Source organism: Astatotilapia calliptera, chromosome 5, assembly GCF_964374335.1.
Source record: "Astatotilapia calliptera chromosome 5, fAstCal68.1, whole genome shotgun sequence".
Taxonomy (NCBI): Eukaryota; Metazoa; Chordata; class Actinopteri; order Cichliformes; family Cichlidae; genus Astatotilapia; species Astatotilapia calliptera.
The window spans coordinates 39,055,322-39,074,093 of NC_137426.1; the positions used below are offsets into that span (position 1 = coordinate 39,055,322).

The 18,772-nt window shown below is 43.1% G+C and overlaps 1 protein-coding gene across 1 annotated transcript in view; it reads left to right on the forward strand.

Annotated features, from left to right (window-relative positions):
• The first annotated feature begins 273 nt into the window (after nt 1-273).
• cntn2 (contactin 2) overlaps nt 274-18,772 on the forward strand; it is an 81,250-nt gene continuing 62,751 nt past the window's right edge. Inside the window, exon 1 of the mRNA XM_026169168.2 lies at nt 274-537. The gene's annotated coding sequence lies outside the window, so the exon portion shown is untranslated. The remainder of the gene's footprint in view (nt 538-18,772) is intronic.

Here is an 18,772-nt window from a genome sequence, read left to right on the forward strand (position 1 = left end):
TCAGTTCCTGCTTTCACATCATGGCCAACTATCGCTAAAAGAAAAACGGTGGTAATGTTTTTCTTACTGTCTCCGTATGCTGAAAAAAATAGCAGAAGAAAAACATATTTATGCAGGTAGTTAGTGTTAGTAGCACCTGAGTCAAACTGACATCAAGTGGAATGATTCTGTTGTGAAAAATACGTATCTTATGTTCTTTGGCAGTAAATATGTAAGTTGTTGTCCCGGGTTAGTAGATCAAATCTATCGGCTGTGGGGACCGGAAGTGTTGCTGCCGTATTTCTGCAGACTTGACAGTAGCGAGAAGTGACCAGAAGGTGATCGAAAGAAAGGCAAGACATTGTGAGGAGGAAGAAATTCGAGCAGGAGTAAGACAGGGAGGGCTGGAGGCTGGCCCATCATCGCAGTACCAGCGTTTGATAACGCAGAAGAGGAGAGCAGACGGACGGCAGACAGGGAGGACTGAGGACGCAGAGCAGCATCACGATCCGCGGCTGCGTCTCAGTGCCGGAGAGAAAGTGTCCGCATCTCGGCGAGGTAAACACAGCGACGCCTCTGCTTCCTCACTGGCAGCAGCACTAACATTTGATCTGGTGGTGTTCACACATCTGTCACATGTGTTCTTCCTTTACACTGACTCATAACGCCAACATGTAGTGTGCTGTGCGTTATTAGCTACATTTCAACCGGAAATCTCTGCCTGTATGAAATAATGAAGCGTCCTGCATTAACCGAGGGGTCGCAGAATCAGATAAGATCTGTATATGTCAGAGATCATCTTCTTATTGTTGCTGCTTTGGGGTTGCATCCATGCAGGACACATATTCGTGTAGCGGCTCAGCCTCCTGGGGACACTGAAGCAGCTCGATCTTTCGGTTCCAAACAGAGTGAGTAGGGTGGGCATGAGGAGCAGAAAAACAGCCCAGTAATCTCCCGAAATCCCATCCAAGAAAACCAAGGTTCCTGTGGCTCCCAGGCTCTCTAATGATGGTCAGCCATTACATCGCGCTCTTCCCACCACTATAAAGGCATCTGCTAAGAATCTGGAACTTTTGAACAGCATTTGAAATTTGAATCCATGAACCATTACAAAAATCACTTTGCACATGTATCAGTCCTCCTCAGGCATCCAGAGGCTGCTTACACAACACGCCTATTCTTTTATCTCTTCAGCGGCTGCAAGTGAAATTCATTGTGAAATGTAATTAATAACATGAATCCCTACATGACCGGCTCCCACATATATCAGCTACTGAGACCTTCCTCCAGCATTCAGTTCCTCTGATCATCTGCTCTGAGTCTTTTTTAACTGTTGGACGCTCTTGTTTTAAAAAGAGGCAGCCGCACTTTGGAATAAGTTTCTTCAGCCAATCAAGTTGGCCGAATCGGTGCTTGGTTTTGAAGACCTGCTGAAAACTTGTTTTATACCTTACCTTAATCTTTCAGCTGTAATTTATGGCTATAAGTTCACAAACTAAAGTGTCTAAGGAAGTATTTCTCTGGTACTCGGTGTCAGGGGGACGCCTGTACAGTGGCACAGGCCTACACATCTTACATGTGTTGTTTTATTACTGTGGCACTTTTTACTATGCTGATGTGTAAAAAATATAAATTTATCATCATGTTCTTGTTGTTCATGTTTACTGTTTATAATAAGATAACTAACACGGCTATTTTCAAACACCAAACAAATGAATACTTATTAAACACATATAAATAAACCTCATCCACCTGAGTCCGTCTGCATAAAAGGCTCAGGATGCAGCCGTATGAGGTGAGCATGGTAATTATAAGAGAATAAATGAAAATGATCAGTAATGATTTTGAATGAGAGAAATGCAGTAGCATCATGAACAGGAGGTATCAGTCATCCATCACTCAGTTACAATAATGACAGAGGTTTTTTCAGTCATTCACATTTTCTGTGAATTAACAGAAAGCTTATATTTTACAGTTACAGGACGGAACTGTTAGAACTGTAAGTTTGCACCTTGATCTCGTAGTTGCGTTGGTCAGGTCCATTTGAGATCAGCGTGGCTGTGATGTTTATGTGTAAAATGAGTTGTTCTTGAAGAAAAGTTCACAGCTGGAGTCCTGGAAGATAAACCTACGACCTAAAAGTCTTTTCTCATCCTGCTGTGTTGGAATGAGGCCTTGATGAAGTTGCTCGACTTTGTACTGAGTCTCTGTTTCCACGTTTTCACTTCTTCGGGCACGACCGGGAGACTGTTGTGCTGCAGGCATGGGCGTAAACTCTAACTAATTCAAGTCCAGTAGTAGACAAGAAGCATTAGCACAGAACTGGTTAGTTGAGAATTTATAGGATTTATGTGATTTGATCTTATGAGTCATATTATTTGGTTCAGATATTTGCTTTGTCCCTGCTAAATTGTTTAAATAAAAAAAATCCTACCTGCATTTAATCGTTTCCTTTTTAATCCTGTGAACTGGTAAAGATTAAACCGTGTATGCATCTTTTATGGTTCCTGGCTGTTCTAATCCTGTAAACAGATCTCCAGGACTTCTTTTCCTGACCGCTAAAGTATGACCTAGCCATTTTATCAAGTGCAAGGATCAGGGGCGAGCGTGGCTGTTGGTTGCAGCTAACTGTGAGGGCTGCTAGTTGGTCGCATCATGAGAGGATGTTAGGATTGTCCGCAGACCTAGTCAGTTACAGCTAGGCTGTCCCGTACAGTTACCCCTGTACAGGACGTCTGCAGCTATTATTATCATTAGTCTTTTATTTATCCAGGTAAAAAATCTCATTGAGATTAAAAATCTCATTTTCAAGAGAGACCTGGCATCATGGCAACAAAAGTCACATACCACATAGGTATATAAGATTTAAAACAAATACAGTATCCCACACCAACATGTGTAAAATATACAATAACAGATCAAATTAAGAGTACATTAAAAACAATCACACTGAGTAAAAGAGCTGGGGCCTCTTCTTCGTACCGCGCTAAGTGAGTTAGCTGGATGAGATTGTTGACGATTTCGCGTGATCCTGGATCGTTCGGTTCCCCGAAGCCCATCCGGGACTTGCTGTCATAGCAACAGAGCCATAAGCGTAAACCTGCTGGGGAGCAGGTTTACTTTATGTAAACAGGATTAGATCGCGGCCACGCAGGTATGTCCGCGTCATTCATACGAAAGCAACAGCGATATTTTTCCACTGTTTCACCATAAATAAATAACATCAATGTAACCAAAGATAATGCAGCACTTGATCCTTTTATTGATTTCACACAGATACATACAGGTCATTCCCTAAAAAAGGGAAATGTACTATTAACATTCTATTACATGTATGTGATTATTACAGATTTAATTCATATTTCAGAGTAGTAATTGTAAATTACTTCGTGTAATCAAGATGAGAGACCACGGCTATAAAAGCGAAGGTGGATTTGGGAAGCCTGTCGCAGCCATGTCCTGTCCGTATACGCGAGCAACCCATTGCGGAAGGTGCAAGATTGATAAGGAGAGTTTTCAGAATTCAGCGTATATTGCGGGATAGACAGGATCCTTTAGCTCAGCGCGACAGTGTGCTCATAGAGAGATATCGATTTCCCCGTGAGGGTATTATTTACTTAACCAACTTGTTGACGAGGGGGTGCAGGACCACCACCTGTCTTTGTTTTTGCTCTGCCCTTTTCTTGGTTGCTGTTATAAACAAACAAACAGATTATTCTAGGGTCTCTTTCCAAGAGACTAAAAGCAATATAAGTGATAAATATTACCATTCTGTAGAATATTCTTATATTTCACTTTTACTTGTTCCCATGTTCTAGTGGGTCCTGTTGTGGCTCTAATGTGAAAGGGGATATAATATAACATATTATAATATAATATAATGTAATATAATATTGGATAATATAGTGTGATATGATAAATCTACCCTACCGCCTACTGGTGTTGGCCAGAGGGGCCGATGGCGCAATATGGCAGCCTGGCTTCTGTCAGTCTGCCCCAGGGCAGCTGTGGCTACAACCGTAGCTGCCTCCACCAGTGTGTGAATGTGAGAGTGAATGAATAGTGGCATTGTAAAGCGCTTTGGGTGCCTTGAAAAGCGCTATATAAATCCACTCCATTATTATTGTTATTATTGAATTACTTACGAGTTTGATTTGTCAGCAACTTTCTGCCAGCCCTCTCTCCTTGCTTTTGCAGCCTTTGCAGTGTTCCCTTGCGTTTTAATTAAACTCTGAAACTCCTGAAATCCCTCACTCAAGAGTTCTTGCTCTGCTGCCGAAAAATACCGAGCGCGCTCCTTCGACATTTTCGCCGACCAATCAAAGGGTTGCCGATCAGTGTTTCTACTATCGATGCGTAGCCCCTGTTGGGCCACCCAGTGATCTCACATTACTTCATCCAGCTATACTAATCGTCAACAACAGGTGTGTTCGGGGAACCGGAATAGCGAGCTCAGAGTTAGCGCGATGATTTGATCTTGGATGTTTCATTTGATCTTGGATGTAGTAAGCGACGTACGAAGCACAGGGCCCTGTTCTCTCGTTCCTTTAAGACAGACTTAAACTCTCCCAAGGTAACCAGTTCTGATAATTTCAGTTCCTCCTGCAGATTATTCCAGGAAGCAGTGGCAGCGTATTTAAAAGCCTTTTCCCCAATACTGTTCTGATTTTTGGGACAATCAATTGTATGATTTTGTGCGAATGAAGGTTGTATTGGTTGTGGTTTTTACACATATAAACACATAAATAAGATGGAACCAGCCCAAGGAGAGATTTATAAATAAAGATCAACCAATGGGAGAGTCTGCGAATATGCAAAGATGGACATTTAGCAGCAGCAGACAAAGAACAATGATGTACATGATTTCCATAGCCAGTAATAAAACGTAAAGCACAATGGTCCACAGTATCCAACCTCTTTAGGTAGTGGGCAGGTGCATTCATAAAAAGCAGGTCACCATAATCCAATAAAGGTAAAAAGGTTGCACGAATCAAATGTTTTCTCACTTGGAGGGAGAAACAGGATTGGTTTCTAAAAAAGTAACCTAGTTTTAGTTTTAACTTCAACACAAGCCTTTGGATGTGAGTCTTAAATGACAAATTCTGATCTATAATGATCCCTAGATACTTGTAGGATGTGACCATTTCAATTTCAGTTCCTTGAATTGTTTTAATCTTAGGAGACGTAGCTAACAACTCTTTGCCATTTGAGAATAACATGAACTTGGATCTCTCTGCATTTAACACCAACTTAAGTTGAGTTAAATGGGACTGAACGACATCAAAGGCAGACTGCAGAAACTGCAGGGTTTGTGCTACTGAAGGGGATGAACAATAAATAATTGTATCATCTGCATAAAGATGAAATGCTGCATTTGACAAATTATCACAAAGGTTGTTTATGTAAAGAGGAAATAGCAATGGCTCTAATATGAAGCCCTGCGGAGCTCCTTTGGATACTGGGAGAAAAGAGGAAGAAGACCCAGCAGCATGGACACACTGGTTTCTTGCTGACAAGTAATTTGAAAACCAACTTACAGCATTTACAGATAGACCAATATTGTTTAGTCTATGTAATAAAATAGCATGGTCAAGTCAAGAAAAAGAGCAGCACAGGAGGTTTTGCAGTCCATTGAATCAACGATGTCATTAACCACTTTAACAGCAGCAGTTATTGTGCTGTGTTGTTTTCTGAATCCTGACTGATGTTGGGAAAGAACAAAAAGTCTTTCAGTTTACTTTTGCTAGAACACACAATTTGGGCCTGTAGTGTTAACCTAACAGGCTAACAGAAACTAACACATCTGCAGTGAAGACTGACCATCCCATGACTGTCGGCGAACGGTGAACTTGATGACCCTTGTGGTTCACCAATACTTAACGTAGACATAACGTTGCTGTTCTGAGGTCAGTTTTGAGCGCTGAAGGAGAGTTTAAAAAAGCTACAGCAAATAAACACAAAATGTATTACTTAGATGTCTTAACTAGTGCTGTCAGCGTTAATCTCGTTAAAATGACGCAGATCGCACCGTGAATGGGGCTGCACAGCGCTAACACATTAACGAGCTAACCGCGCTAACGCGTTGACGCCATGCAGCCCCAAGCACGGGGCGATCCTGGCTAACTCCCTTACGGAGATTTGCTGCGTTAACGCGTTTATGGCGTTAACGTCATTTTAACGACTAACACTGACAGCACTACTCTTAACATTAGTTTTACTAATAATGTATGGATTTCATTTTAAAATGCAGTAAACTGTGAACCACTTGCATCTTTTAAACTCTCCTTCAGCGCTCTGCACATCTCTGATGAATCGCTACAGTCATTCTGAGGCCCAAAATAACCCTTTCAGACAGCTGGCCCAGATTATCATTACCATTGCAACAGATTCTTTATCACACATGAGACGACCATTTAAATGGGTCCCTGATCCCACACGTAAGGCCAACAACTTCCAAACCCTGCTCAAATATCTGTGTCTGGCTGTGATGTTACACGGTCCCCTTTCCATGAATCAAAGTATTTACAGATCAGTGGTATATAAATAGTCCTCGGCCTTGTATTTTCCCCAACTTTAGGAAAACGTTGAAATGAGGCATTTTTGTGTTTCTCATTTCAGTGCTTATTGTTTGGCTGTTGTGCATTATATTGAAAATCTCATCACTTCTTAATGATGAAATAAGAGCTTCCCATCTGTAGATAACCAGCAACCCCATCTCTCCCTGTCTGTTAAAACGGTGTTAGTGAATGCCATTGATTAATAAAATCAATCACAGGCGAATGAAGTCGAGAACGAGGGGATGTAGGAGTTTCCATATCTGACAGTTAAAGACACACTAAAGACAGCCACTGCACTATAGAGAACAGTTTGTGCTGGTATTTGTCAAGCTGTTTGAAACATTGCTGTTTCATTTGACTTGCATTATAGTAATAACTATCATGTGACACTGCACCTGTTGGGCACATCCTGCATGATATTTACAGTTTTGCTCTGGAAGTTGGTTGCAAGTAAGGTGCTATGCAAAAACATCCTTGTGATTCCTTTGGTTGCTAACAGATTGCTACGGTTGTCTGTAGTTTCCATATTTGTCTGCAAATACTTGTAAACGATGGTAAAACTTCAAAAAGCACCATGCACTTATTAAAGCCATAACAAACTGCTTCTTAAAGTTAAAAATCCATCACGGCGGTGAAGCTTTTCTCATGTGTATATTTTCACTCCAGTTTTTGTTTAAAAAATTATATTTAAACTACAATTTATAAAGTTTTGTTGTGAGGTGGGGAATATTGCTGTGTGATACTACACAGCAATATTCATGTGTGTTACGCCCCAATCTAGGGATACTGGTACGCAACATAAGAGTTAGAAAAAAAGGAAGTGACCCCGCCCTGGTCCCCAAAACCATACACAGGGGAAAACGATTTCTTAGTGAAACAGTGGTTTGTTGTCTAAATCAGGGGTCGACAACCCTAGGCACGCGTGCCACAGTTGGCACGCGAAGGGTTAACTGATGGCACGACCATAGCTGGACTGGCCATCGGCCCACCGGGCCGATGATTTTATTTTATTTTTTTTGTAACGGTATAAACAATGAAAGGTGGTGGATCGGCCAGATGCTGGCCGGTGTGTAAAAATAACTCAGCTGTTTGATGGTGGCTGTGGTGGAGCTTCCTCAGATTCAGTAACAAGTGGTGGAGGCCAGCAGGTGGAGGAGCAGAGACCCGAGGCGGCCGCCGGTCCGAGCGTCAGGTGAACTGAACTTCAGGTAAGAAGTTATGACCTGCAGTCTCTCTGGGTCAGATATGAACCAAGTTTAGGTGGAGTTTATTTTCGTTGCTAGCTAGCATGTTATATGTTATTGCTAGCAGTTTCTATACAGCTGGGTGGTGCTATGATGTTACTGATAGTGAACTTTGTTTTATTCATAAGGTTAGTTAGTAGAGTTGCCAAATGTCCTGTAAAAAGACAGAATCGTCTCGCATTCAGAGAAAATATTACGCGTTTCATGTTGAGCTGAGAAGGAACACAGTTTGTCCTTCAGCTAGAATGGAAAAGGCACAAAGCTGGAGTTATTCTGTGTCTTCGCTGCACAGCTGCCTCTTCTCCTCTCATCCTCTCCCCCTCCCTCTCCTGTTGTTACTTCAATCATGAAACTGATCAATGATCAGCTGATCGTCTTTTCTCTCTTGTTTGTTTATCGCTCACTTTGCGCCAGAAAGAGGAAACCAGCGGATGTTGCGCTAAACAACAGCAGCACGTTTAAGCTTGATCAGCTGTTGTTAGAATTTATTTAATATTAATTTCTAGTATCAGCTGATGTTTGCTGGAGCCACAGCTGTAAAGCTGCTGGTCATGATGTCGGTTTGGATATGTGGTGAGAGGGAAACATGAAGATGAAACCAGGAGATGTCCTTACTGGATCATCAGAGCTGAACAGGTGATGGAGAAACAGGTTTACCTTTTAGGTGACATGAATGAGTTGAAGGGAAGTTATGAACTGTTTCTGAGAGGCAAATATCACCTGGATCCTTTTTTATGTAGCTGACAGCTGGTGACTGTGCAGGGGCGGGTCTAGCAAAGTGTTGCCAGGGGGGCATGTAGGGCATTAAAAGGGAGAGGGGGGCACAAAGAAATACTTTTCTTTCTTATTCTCATTTAAAATGTCTCGCTTTTAATAAATAATTATCTGAATCTTACAACCAAAGTTTTTATCTCATGTCAAATGTATAGAAATCACACATATTCCAACAAGACTGTGCATCACTGTCACAGCAGCATTTTCATTCAAAGGCTTTATGGCTTTAATACCTGGGGGGCTGGTCTCTCGTCAAAATGCCCGGGCTGATTTTTTGTTGTTGTTGTTCATATAGAACGTTATTAAATTTATTGCTAATGCAATCATATGGCACACTGACCTCTGAGGAAATTTTAAATGGCACTCGCCATCAGAAAGGTTGCCGACCCCTGGTCTAAACTGAAGCGTGACTCCGGGGTGAACAAAGGCCAAAATAACAAACAAAACCAGCTTAATCAGTCAAGGAGGTGCTACCTAAATCAGAATCAGAATCAGAATACTTTATTGATCCCTGGGGGAAATTATTTTTTGTTACAGTGCTCCATTTTAAACCAACATTAAGACAAGACAGACAATACACTAACTAAGAATAGTACAATATATACATATATATACATACATACATACATAAGTCACTCATAAATAAATAGTTGGAAAAGAAACATGTGTAGTTGTAGCAGCAAACAGTGTGTTAAGTGCATGCGTTGTACAGGGAGATGGCCACAGGCAGGAATGATTTCCTGTGTCGTTCAGTGGTGCTTTTCGGTAATCTCAGTCTCTCACTGAACGAGCTCCTGTGACTGACCAGCATGTCATGGAGTGGGTGGGAGGTGTTATCCAACATTGTCTTTATCTTGGACAGCATCCGCCTCTCCGACACCACCTTGAGGGAGTCCAGCTCCATCCCCACAACATTGCTGGCCTTACGGATTAGTTTATTAACCCTTTAGAACCGATCGGAGCGGGCATGCTCTGTTATGCGTAACTATTTTTAAATCCCGGTAGCACTGCAACCACGTAAGCTAGCGCAAAAAATTTTTTTGCATATGAAACCGGAGGAGTTGTACTTACATATTGTGCCATCAGCTTGTCCTAGGTCACGGTTTCCTTCCACATAAAGCTTTGCAAAAACTGCATAAAAAGCACTTGCATGAACAGAAACATAATATTCCAGAAACACGCTGTGCCGGTCCGATCAGCTGTTCATAACACTTCCTACGTTGGAATAGACGTCAGCGCGAACTTTTGCATTTCCGCCATTACCTGGCCGAAACCGGAAGTGACGTCATTTTCGCGGAAATGTAGTCTTTTTTGCGATCAGGGCCTCAGGGCCTATACTGCTCTTTTTAAAAGTTATCTTTGACTTTATGACTTTCTGTGTCGTTTCTGGGATGCTTAGGACTCATATTGCACTGCTGGAAATAGTTTATTTTGATGCATATGCTGCTTTTTTGCAAATTTGCAGTATAATATTTATTTTCGTTTTTCCTGCAGTGTATAAAAATTGGTGTATTTCAAAAATAAAACTATGAAGACACTCAAAATAAATTTCCTGTGGTGGGAAACTATTTTGTGCAACTTTTTTGTATTTACAGTTTTGAGGGATAAGCCTCTTAAATTTCTCTAACTAGAAATATATGTTAAAAAAACAAAAATGATTTTAAATTTTTTTGTAGTTTATTGCACTTTTTTGCAATTTATGTAATTACTATGCACTTAATGAATACATATTATTAAAATCTGGGCTATAATGGTTGTATTGATGTATAGCAACTTGAAATGCTCCCAAAAATGGCTCCACAGCATGTAAAAATATAATATAAGCTCTGGCAGACTTGGTTCTATGGTAGGTCTTAAAGGGTTAAGTCTGTTGGCATCTGCGACCCTCAGCCTGCTCCCCCAGCATGCAACAGCATAGAGGATCGCACTGGCCACAACAGACTCATAGAAAATCCTCAGCATTTTCTGGCAGATGTTGAAGGACCTCAGTCGCCTCAAAAAATAGAGACGACTCTGGCCCTTCCTGTAAAGTGCTGTGGTGTTTTTAGCCCAGTCCAGTTTATTGTCAATGTGTACTCCAAGGTATTTATAGTCCTCCACAATGTCAACACTGACCCCCTGAATTGAAACAGGGGTCAAGTGTTTCCTGGTCTTCCTGAAGTCCACGATCAGTTCCTTGGTCTTTGCCACGTTGAGCTGCAGATGATTCTGCTCACACCACGTGACAAAGGAGTCGACCACAGCCCGGTACTCTGTCTCATCATCCCTGCTGATGCATCCAACCACCGCAGAGTCATCAGAAAACTTCTGAAGATAGCAGGTCTCCGTGCAGTGGCTGAAGTCTGTGGTGTAGAGGGTGAAGAGGAAGGGGGAGAGGACAGTCCCCTGTGGTACCCCTGTGTTGCTGATCACCTTGTCAGACACACACTGTGGGAGACGTACATATTGTGGTCTTCCTGTCAGGTAATCAACAATCCAGGACACCAGAGAAGCATCCACCTGCATCGCTGACAACTTATCACTCAGGAGGGTCGGCCTGATGGTGTTGAAAGCACTGGAAAAGTCAAAAAACATGACCCTCACAGTGCTCGCCGGCTGGTCCAGATGGGTGTAGACACGATTGAGCAGGTAGATGATGGCGTCCTCAGTTCTGAGACGAGGCTGATAAGCGAACTGAAGGGGATCCAGGTGTGGTCTTACTATGGGTCGCAGCTGGTCCAGGATGAGCCTTTCCAGGGTCTTCATGATGTGGGAGGTCAGTGCCACGGGCCTGTAATCCTGGGGGCCACTGGGACGTGGCGTCTTTGGTACAGGGACGAGGCATGATGTCTTCCACATCACCGGGACCCTCTGCAGACTCAGACTCAGCATAAACAGTTTATGAAAGACTCCACACAGCTGGGGGGCACAGGCCTTGAGGACAAGGGGACTCACTCCGTCTGGTCCAGCAGACTTGCCTGAGTGAAGTCTCCTCATTTGCATCTCAACCTGGTATTGAGTGAAGGTGATGGGTGGGGGAGGGGTGTCAGGAATCTCACAGGAGGCAACATGTGAAGAGAGAGGCTGGCACAGTGGTGTGGCTCTGGATTCCAGGCTGACTGCAGGTGAGGTTGTGGGGGTGGGAGCAGACACTGTGGTGTGATGTCCTCGGTGTGAGGCTCACAGAGTGTTTCCCAGTCGGTCACCTCGAAACAGCCCTGTAGTTCCGCTATTGCCTCCTCTGACCACCTCCTAACAGTCCTGGTGGTCACAGGTTCCCTCCTCACAATTGGCACATAGCGGGGGGTGAGGTGAATCAGGTTATGATCTGACCTACCAAGTGGGGGGAGGGAGGAGGAGCTGTATGCATCCTTGACGTTAGCATACAGTAAGTCTAAAGTTTTCTCTCCCCTGGTGGGACAGTCCACATATTGTTTGAATGTTGGTAGTGTATTGTCCAGTGATACATGGTTGAAGTCACCCGAGATCACAATAAAGGCACTCGGGTGCTGAGTCTGTAGCCGAGCTATGGCAGAGTGGATAGTGTCACATGCAGCTGTGGGGTTAGCAGAGGGGGGTACATAAACAGCCACCAAGATGACGTGAGAGAATTCCCTGGGTAAATAATACGGCCTGAGTCCAACAGCACACAGTTCAGTGTCCGGGCAACAAATCCTTTCTTTGATTGTTATGTTGGCAGGGTTACACCACCGGTTGTTAACTAAAACAGCAAGCCCACCTCCTTTCCACTTACCGCTAGCGATGCTGTCCGTGTCCGCCCGAACAGTGTGGAAGCCTTCCACGGAAGCATTCTCATCGGGAATGTCCTGGTGCAGCCATGATTCGGTGAAACACATCAGGCTACACTCTCGGTATTCCCTCTGACTCCGTACCAGTGCTGAGAGCTCGTCGATTTTACTTGCCAACGATCGCACATTTCCCATCACGATAGACGGCAGACACGGTTTAAACCTCCTCCTCGCTTCGAGCCTCCGCTGTCTCACCGTCACCTTTTTTCTTCTCTTCTGTCCTTGACCTCTGCATCCCCGATGTGTTTTCCTCCAAATTTCAGCTGGTACTTCTGCGGGCACTTCTGCGGGCCTGGCCAGCGAGCCGCCCGGCATCAGGGCGATCAGCTGATCTCTGGAGTAAACAGTCCATGCGTGTAGGAGATGTGCCGCGGTCCCGTTCCATGATAAAAGTAACAGTTCCACGGCCACCAGAAGAACAAAAACTCTCTCAATCCACATGATTGAGTAAGAGATAGAAAACGGAGGAAAATACAAGTCAGAAAAAAAAAGAATACGTAAGAAAAAAGAGCTAAACTAAGAGAAAAGCAGGAGCGACTGTAACAGGCTGCACGCTGGTTGGCGCATGCGCACTAAACCCTACGTGATGAAAAGAACAAACAAAAGACAAATGCTACGCCTAACTCCCTAACTGAATAACAGGAGGAAACTATACAGAAAACAACAGGGAAGCTCACCCCTTCGGCTTCAGTGACTATTTACAAGAGAAGGCTGATTTACACACTATATACAACCTCAGTAAGTCACGAGAATCACAAATATCACAGTTTGGAGGAAAGGCTCAGGTCAGTTGCTGCCCCGGGACAACTGCTGGTGACAGATTTTGAAGCAACCACATGATCAGGGGACCGATCAGCAGCCGCCAGCTAATTCAATCAGGGACCTGCAGAGACTTAAAGACACAGCGAAAGAAGCAGCCACCAAAACACATTATGGCCAGGGCCATAACAACGTGTCATTCCAATACCAAGTAAATTCATTCAATTCAGTTGTAGTCATACAGCGCCAAATCACAACAGCAGTCACCTCAAGGCGCTTCATATTGTAAGGTAGACCCTGCAATAATACATACAGAGAAAACTCAACAATCATATGACCCCCACAGATGCTCAATAGGGTCTAAGTCTGGGGACATGGTTGGCCAGTCAAGTACTTTTACCCTCAGTTTAGCAAGGCACTGGTCTTTATGGAGGTGTGATTGGGGTTGTTATCATGTTGGAACCTGTCCTGTGGCCCAGTTTCTGAAAGGAGGGGATCATGCTCTGCTTCAGTACATGTTGGCATTCATGGTTCCCTCAATTAACTGTAGCTCCCCAGTGCCAGCAGCAATCATACGTCTATTTTTAAAAGACCACCTCTGGATATGACGCTGAGCACATGCACTCAGCTTCTTTGGTGGATCATGGCGAGGTTTGTTCTGAGTGGAACCTGTCCTGTTAAACTGCTGTATGGTCTTGGTCACCGTGCTGCAGTTCAGTACCTGAGACCTTGTAACACTGACGTGTCACATGACACCAGGGAGGGAAATGGCTAACTGGGCACAATTTGGACATTTTCACTCAGGGGTGGACTGACTTTTGTTGCCAGTGGTTTAGACATTAACAGCTGTATGTTGAGTTATTTTGAGGGGACATCAAATTTACAGTATACAAGCTGCACACTGACTACTTTACATTGTACCAAAGTGTCACATCTTCAGTGATGTCCCTTGAAAGGATACATTAAAATATTTACAAAAATCTGAGAGGTCACTCACTCTTATGAGATAGTGTATATACTGATGTGCATATTGACTCCTCCTCTAAAGCTGCCCTCACTCATCTGGGAGGCCTCTTGACTGAGTGCTGAGGAGATGGACTGTATAATTAAACTATATGGAAAGATCATCAGGTAAACAAGCGGGTCCTCATGTAATGCTGTCATCATGAGATTGTGACGAAAAACACAATTTAGACTCTAAAGTTAGTAATGATATTTGTAGAATTGGGTGCGTCTAAAAAGAGCACCTGTAATTGTTGGAGACATAAGGTCTCCTCAATACCTACATTTTTTATTTGAAAAAAACCTCCATAACACAAGACTAGAATTAAGGCCATATAGCCATCATCTGCTGTAACCACTCATCCATGTTGTCCAATATTTTCATCACTCAATAAGGCAGAAAACAGTGCTACCACATTTTTGTAATGACATTAGACATGACACTGTACATTCCCGTAGCCGCTTTTGTTTAGGAAGGAGGAGCCAGGGGTCGAACCACCAAGCTTCCGATCAGTAGGTGACCTGCTCTACCTCCTGAGCTACAGCCACCCCGCTGTGCTTCATTTATTGCTTCCTGTAGCATAGAATAAACTGGGCCATCTTTTAGGAAAAGTGAGGGAGAAAAAAATTGTCCCTCAATTCATTGCGACGGATATTTATGCAATCACTCATAACATTAACATGATAAGCAATGTTGGACAGATTGTGTAACTGTTAATTGAAGCTAGGGCTGCAATCATTCATACTTTGAATAATTGGATTTTAAAATATTCTCTACACAACTTTTTTGCTTCGATGCTTCTGTAGTGCACGCTCTGTAGCGTGCAATTTTAACAATGCAAATGCGATCATGTATAGAACATTTGCGACTAATGTCCACACTAATACATTTTCGTTTGAAAACGCATCTTTTTCTCTCTGTTTTGGCCATTTTTCGTCAAGGAAAACTGAGTGTTTTGAAAACACTCGCCAAAGTGGATACATTTGAAAACACCATTTTTGCATCGCAGTGTGGACTGTGAAAAACGGGGGCTTTTGTTTGACGCATTTTAGTCATATGATGTAGTCATGTGACCAATTCAACTAAGATGGCGGACGGCATTGTACAGCAGTTTTTTGTTTGCTCTCAATTTTGACAGCCCCATTAAAGATTAATATCAGTTTGTACTTGCTCCAGATAGCTCACTCACTTTTGCAGCTTTGCACTCTTGGAACCAGTATCTGTTACACACCGTAAAGCGCAAAGAGGCGGAGCCGTCACTGTGATGGTGAGCTCAGGCTGAGTGAAAGAAAATAGCCTCTAAAACAGCAGCACAGTTCTTGTGATCACCATTAAAACTTTACAAAAATCAAAGCACCTGATCGACAAACTCTGACGTGAAGAAAAGTGAACTTTGTAGCTGCTACATTCACCACCATTTGTTTTACACAGCCAACAATCTGCAGTAAGCCTCCAGAAGGTGTTTAAAATACGCAGAGGAACTGTTAACTCAGTCTGAGACCAGAATGGTTTAAATATACAGCTTACTGAAGGCTGAGGGCAGCTGTCCTGTTTTACATGGACACGGACAGGGTGAGTCTAAAGGGGGGCAAGGGGTGTACTAGACCATATTCATTTTAAGGTTTTCATTCATTCATTTCATTCATTTTTCCGATTAAAAGTGAAATTATATAAAATACTATCTCAGTTGCTTTTACATTTATTAATATAAATATTAAAGCTTGTTTGATGGCAGATACTCCCTTCACCCTGGCCAAAAAGACTAAAATGACCAAAGAAAAAGTGGAAAACAGCTAAACATGAGAGGTTTTTGGACAAAGTTTGTGTTTTTTCCATTGTTTAAGCACCGGTTCGAGCACCGTTTCAAAAGTACCGGTTTGGCACTGGTATCGAATAAAACCTAAATAATACCCATCCCTAGTCTGGACTTCTTTAAGTTGCTTGAAGACGTTTCACCTCTCATCCGAGAAGCTTCTTCAGTTCTAAGGTCAAATGGTGGAGAGTCCCAGATATAAACCTAGTGGGAGTTTCCCCCCACAGAGGGACAAAAGGACCCCCTGATGATCCTCTAATCACCTGAGCCAAGGTGTGAAACTGGGCGTGGGTCCCAATCAGCCAGAGTTTCGGGTGTGTTCATTGTGAAGCCCCACCTTATCATTCCTGAGGTCAGATGGCCCAGGATGTGAGTGGGCGTTAAGGCGTCTGGGAAGGATCTCAAAACTGGATTATAGATGGCAGAGAGTTGGTGTCGTAAACCCCCGCCTCTGTTCAAAGATGGTCGCTCACAGTGGACATAGATGCTTCTTTCACTCCTCTTTCAAACCATCTGTCCTCTCTGTCCAAAATGTGAACATTGGCATCCTCGAAAGAGTGACCTTTGACCTTTAGATGCAGATGGACTGCTGAGTCTTGTCCTGTGGAGGTGGCTCTTCTGTGTTGTGCCATGCGCTTGTGAAGTGGCTGTTTGGTCTCTCCAATGTAGAGGTCTGGGCATTCCTCGCTGCACTGTACAGCATACACCACATTGTTAAGTTTGTGTTTTGGCGTTTTGTCTTTCGGGTGAACCAGTTTTTGTCTGAGTGTGTTGCTGGGTCTGAAATGCACCGGGATGTCATGCTTGGAGAAAACTCTCCTGAGTTTCTCTGATACACCGGCTACATAGGGGATGACAATGTTGTTGCGTCTGTCCTCCCTCGCTGGTGTCTGGTCTTCCTTTCTTTGCTGACTTTAACAACGCCCATTTAGGATAGCCGCATGTTTTGAGTGCTTCCTTTACATGTGTGTGTTCCTTCTTTTTCCTTCAGGCTTAGAGGGAACATGTTCTGCCCGGTGGTGTAGGGTCCTAATTACTCCAAGTTTGTGTTCCAGAGGGTGATGGGAGTCAAAGAGGAGGTACTGGTCCGTGTGTGTGGGCTTCCGGTAAACTTCGATGTTAAGGTTGCCGTTCTCTTCAATGTGCACAGCGCAGTCCAGGAAAGGCAAACAGTCGTCCTTTGTGTCTTCCCTGGTGAACTTGATGTTCTTATCCACAGCGTTAATGTGCGCAGTGAAGGATTCCACTTCTTGTGTCTTGATTTTGACCCAGGTGTCGTCCACATATCTGTACCAGTGGCTGGGTACTCTTCCTTTGAAAGAGCCAAGAGTCTTCCTTTCCACTTCCTCCATGTAAAGGTTAGCTACAATAGGTGACACGGGGGAGCCCATGGCACAGCCATGTTTTTGTCTGTAAAAGCCTTCGTTGTATTTGAAATATGTAGTGGTGAGGCAGAGGTCTAACAGTGTGCAAATCTGATCGGGTGTGAAGTTGGTCCTGTCTAGATAGCCCAAGTTCTCACTAGTAAGTGAGAACAGTGAGTAGAGCACTGCTTTCCCCTTTTAAGGCAAGGCAAGGCAAGGCAAGTTTATTTGTATAGCACAATTCAACAACAAGGTGATTCAAAGTGCTTTACAGAGACATTAGAAACAAAAACAAATAAAAAGCATGATTTAAAATTGATTAAAACAAACTAACAAACAAACAAAACAGTATATAAAATCAAAACAGATAAAATCAGAACAGTAGATAAAATCAGTAGTTAAATGTAAGTTTTGAAATTTAAGCTTAAAGTGTGGATTTGGTGCTTTATTCAAATGCAGCTGAGAACAGGTGAGTCTTCAACCTGGATTTAAATAAACTGAGTGTTTCAGCTGATCTGAGGCTTTCTGGGAGTTTGTTCCAGATATAAGGAGCATAAAAGCTGAATGCAGCTTCTCCGTGTCTGGTTCTGACTCTGGGAACTGATAAAAGACCGGATCCAGATGACCTGAGGGATCTGGAAGGTTCATACTGGGTCAGGAGGTCACTGATGTATTTTGGTCCTAAACCATTCAGAGCTTTATAGACCAGCATCAGAACTTTAAAGTCTATCCTCTGACGGACAGGCAGCCAGTGTAAGGACCTCAGAGCTGGACTGATGTGGTCCACTGTTTTGGTCTTAGTGAGGACTCGAGCAGCAGAGTTCTGAATGAGCTGTAGATGTCTGACTGATTTTTTAGGTAGACCTGTAAAGATGCTGTTACAGTAATCAAGCCTACTAAAGATGAATGCATGGACTAGTTTTTCCAGGTCCTGTTGAGACATCAGATCTTTTATCCTTGAAATATTCTTGAGGTGATAGTAAGCTGACTTTGTTATTGTCTTAATGTGTTTTTCTAAGTTTAGGTCTGCATCCATCACTACACCCAAATTTCTCGCCTGGTTTGTGGTTTTTAGATGTATAGATTGAAGTTCTCTGGTGACCTGTAATCGTTTTTCTTTGGCGCCAAAGACTATTACCTCAGTTTGTTTTTGTTTAGCTGGAGAAAATTGTGGCACAACCAGTCATTGATTTCCTCAATGCATTTACCAAGAGCCTGTACAGGGCCTCGGTCTCCTGGTGACATTGTGATATATATTTGTGTGTCATCTGCATAGCTGTGATAGTTTATTTTGTTGTTGTTTATAATCTGTGCCAGTGGGAGCATGTAGATGTTAAACAGAGGGGGTCCCAAGATGGAACCTTGGGGAACTCCACATGTGATACTTGTCTGCTCAGATGTGAAGTTACCTATTGATACAAAGTATTTCCTGTTTTCTACGTATGTTTTGAACCAGTTTAGTACAGTTCCTGAAAGACCTGCCCAGTTCTC